Source organism: Ptychodera flava, chromosome 13 (genome assembly GCF_041260155.1).
Source record: "Ptychodera flava strain L36383 chromosome 13, AS_Pfla_20210202, whole genome shotgun sequence".
NCBI lineage: Eukaryota > Metazoa > Hemichordata > Enteropneusta > Ptychoderidae > Ptychodera > Ptychodera flava.
The window spans coordinates 9465969-9470364 of NC_091940.1; positions in this window are offsets into that span (position 1 = coordinate 9465969).

Below are 4396 nucleotides of genomic sequence, written 5' to 3' on the forward strand. Positions count from 1 at the left end.
GAAAATAAGCTGCGTGTATATCATGTGACGAGGTGTAAACAGAAACAGGGAATTCCGGTAAAGCCAAGAAATATAAATGTGTTTGTTCCCGGTAACCCGACGAGCCCTAAATATTTTTTTCAAGTGAAGTCTCTAAGTTTTATGGTGATTTATGGGTCTTGGCTATCAAACAAAAATTGTAAAAAGTCATCTGACTGTTCTACCCTAATTTTTGTTGGAACCGTTGGGCAGTGGTTATCGTACCTGACCCACTATCAGAGGATGGTAAGTTTGAGATCCGGTAAGTCCAGAGTAACGACCTCACCGTCGGAGGATGGAAAATTCGAGACTCTAACGCTGTGTTTTTCCCTTGAACAAGGTACTATACTCCTCATAGCTACATTGGGTAGTATGGATACCTAATACTGTCATTGGGCGTTCGCATTTTGAAAGATGGATTAGAAAGACAAAAAAGAAAGAAAAAACACATATTCTTTATTTGACTTTTGAAAAGTGTTTATTAGAGCTTTTCCATTTTCCAAACAATACAAAGACACACAAAGAACATAAAAAAGACAGACACGCAATTGTGGCATAAAGAAAAAATAAGCGCTTTGAAAATGGCAAAACACAAAATAACACTTCTTTCAATAATAAAAATTTTATGTTATGGATTTCTTTTTGCCATTACGTTCGTACACTTGCCATTAAGTTTGTACACTTAAATGGAAGTAAATATATCTTTGAAAGTTCACCAACAGGAATCTGTCAAGATATAAGCAGGACCCGGTAGGGAGGACAGTACTCCTTCCTTAAGGTGTTCTTAATTACAGTTTTACCTCAAGAATGTTGATAAATTTGTCTATGTGTATAAAGAAAATACATCACATAAAATATTCGGCTACTCGATGGTAAAGAAGGTGTAGCTATCCTTAGATCAAGTGACAGAAAGATTAAACAATTCCCGCAGGTCTTTAGCACCTCTGAATCTTCTTATTTCTCAAAGATATCTTGAATGTTAACAAATTTTCCGTTAAGAATAAATTTTTGTTAATTCCAAATGGGATGATACAATTCATAACATAACTCTGAGTATTGATACTCTTAGAGTTCATCCGGGAGTTGAGCATAGAAAAATCGCAAACAAAATGGCTGTCTCACGCCCATTTCGGATCGTATCGCAAAATAATTTGACATGCATATGCAGGCGATAGTGTTGTGCCTTTGTGCCACGTTTGAACAGGATCTGTTCAAGGATGTCTGAGTTATGGTTAAAAGACATGAAAAATTGCAAACAAAATGGCCGCCTCACGCCCATATAGGATCGTATCGCAATATAATTCGACATGCATACCTGTAGGCCATAGTGTTATGCCTTTCTGCCCGTTTGAACAAAATCAGTTCAAGGATATTTGAGTTATGGTTATGCCTTTATGCCAAGTTTGAACAAAATTGGTTCAGCAGTGTCTGAGAAACGGCTCCAGACGGACGCACGGACGCACGGGACCCAATCCGCGGGGACTATTAACAAACACTTAAAACGTCTGGTTGTCTCTTTCCAACGGGGCCTTGTAAGAAAATGAAATAGTTTGTTGATAACATGGCCATATGCGAAAGTCAAAGGACCCAAACATTGTCGACGCATAATCCAACAGCTGTAAAATCACAGTTGTAAAATCATTAACTAAGGAGACCAATGGCGATGACACGGTGACAATGACTACATATGAGGGTGCAACTCCTATCAGTGCACATAGAATTTCGCTCGGCGTAATAATTACTTAAAAGTTAATCGTCTTAAACTCTGCTTAAAATTAAAATATTCAAATGCCAAGAGTTTTGCCTCTTTTATGGCAAGATGTTGTTTTGCGGTGAAAGTTACGTAATTCACGAAAACGCAAGCTACAATGATAATTGCATTAAACTTCAAATACGGCTGGTTTTCAATCGGGTTCGAACCACAACATACGGCATCAGTCGCCTAGCGGAGAGGCCACAGAGAGAACCGCTCGGCTAAATCTCCACTCCCAAAAAGAGTGGTTCAATAGCCGGCTAAATTGTTACATTTTTAGTCCCCGGGGACTTATAGATTGGGTCCCATCTGTGCGTCCGTCCGTCCGTCCGTCCGTCCGTCCGTCATCAACAGTTTCTCAGACACTGCTAAACCAATTTCGTTCAAACTTGGCACAAAGGCATAGCACTATGACCTACAGATGCACGTCGATTTATTTTGTGATACGATCCAATATGGCCGCGAGGCGGCCATTTTGTTGCGATTTTTCATGTCTTTGGACCATAACTCAGACATCCTTGAGCAGATTCTGTTCAAACTTGGCACAAAGGCATAACACTATAGCTTTCATATCCCTGTCAAATTATTTTGCGATACGATCCAATACGGGCGCGAGGCGGCCATTTTGTTGCGATTTTTTATGTCTTTGGACCATAATTTAGACATCCTTGAACCAATTTTGTTCAAACTTGGCACAAAGGCATAACACTATGGCCTACATGTGCATGTCAAATTATTTTGCGATACGATCCAACATGGCCGCGAGGCGGCCATTTTGTTTGCGATTTTTCATGTCTTTGAACCATAACTCAAACATCCTTGAACCGATTCTGTTCAAACTTGGCACAAAGGCATAACACTATGGCCTACATATGCATGTCAAATTATATTGCGATACGATCCAATATGGGCATGAGGCGGCCATTTTTTTGCGATTTTTCATGTCTTTGAACCATAACTCAAACATCCTTGAACTGATTTTGTTCAAACTTGGCACAAAGGCAAAGCACTATGGCATACATATGCATGTATCAATTAACCTGTTATAGGATCCAATATGGCTGCAGAACTGCCATTTTGTTGGAATTTTGCATGTCTTTGAAGCGTAATTCAAAGGTCATTACACCCATTTTGTCCAAACTTGGCACAAAGATCAAGCACTATGGCATACATATACGTGTCAATTTACTTCGTGACATGTTCCAACATTGCTGCCAGATTGTCATTTTTTTCCAATATCGCTGCCAGATGGTCATTTTTGGATTTTTTCATGTCTTTGAGGCTTAATCATATGCAAATATTCCTTAACCAATGTTATTGAGACTTGGTACAAAGATAAAGTACTATGGCATACATATGCATGTCTACTAATTTTATGCTATGATCCATATGGTCAATAGACAGCCATTTGATTTCAATTTCGGTGTGATTTTTTTTTGTCTTTAAAACATAAACATAGGTCACTGTCTTGATGGACTGATTTGTTCAAACGTGATACAAAGATAAAATACTATGGCTGCATTCTTGTGCACATTAATTTGTTTCATTCTATGATCCGAAATGGCTGATTACAACAACATACCCGATCCCATACCATTTCGAAAATTCCACCAAACCATGTGTATAGTATGTGCCATCATGACACTAGAGGCAGTGAGGGTATCGTTATGTGTGATGTAATCAAAAGTTCCTTCAGTTGTCATTACCGGCAGAGATGAGTCATTTATTGAACGTTCCTCAGATTACTTTATTATGCAAGTCACAGGCCTGATGCACCCGTTGCATCAATGTCATTCCACAGCTACCTAGACCACAGCTACCTAGACACCAAAGATTATAACAAAATGGACAAGCGGGGACTGTGTCATCAACGATGACTTGTTCTGACTGAGATCGCTCCACACGTTGTAGAGTTCGTGAAGCACTCACGTACGCATGCTCACTATCATACATCGCACATACAAACTTTATCGAAGGCGAAGAAACGAATTTCATCGCTTTAACTGGGCGAACGATAACCTCGGGGACAATTCTGTCCACCAGCAGAGTTACCAACCCAGGTTCGAAAATACGGCTAGTTTTCAATCGGGTCCGAACCCACAACAAACGGCATCAGTCGCCTAGCGGAGAGGCTACAGAGAGAACCGCTCGGCTAAATCTTCACTCCAACTCTCCACTCCACTCAAAAGCAGACCAGCAAGCGAATTCGTCAACCTCCGACAAATCTGACATTAAAAAATCTAAAACTACCATTGGCAAACACTTTGGGGCAGTCATACACTACAAAATTATATATCTAAAACTAAATCTAGACGTACTTTTAAACCATGCAACCACTTCTCCGTAGTCACTACACTCGAAGTACTAGAGCCATAGAGAAGTCATGGAGACCGTCACCAGGAACATAAATTTTTGGCTTGGTAAGGCTCTCAGATTCAAGTTTCAAGGGTACATATATTATTATATAACAGCTTGTCAGTTATACCAATGCGTCATTCTGGTTGAACGAGTGCTCACGCTTGCCATGGTGTAACCTATTTCACCAGTGCTAAAACGGGCTTTCAAATGGCATAGTAGTCTAATTCGGAGACAGAAAGCGTGTAGATAGAAGGGAAAAATATTAAA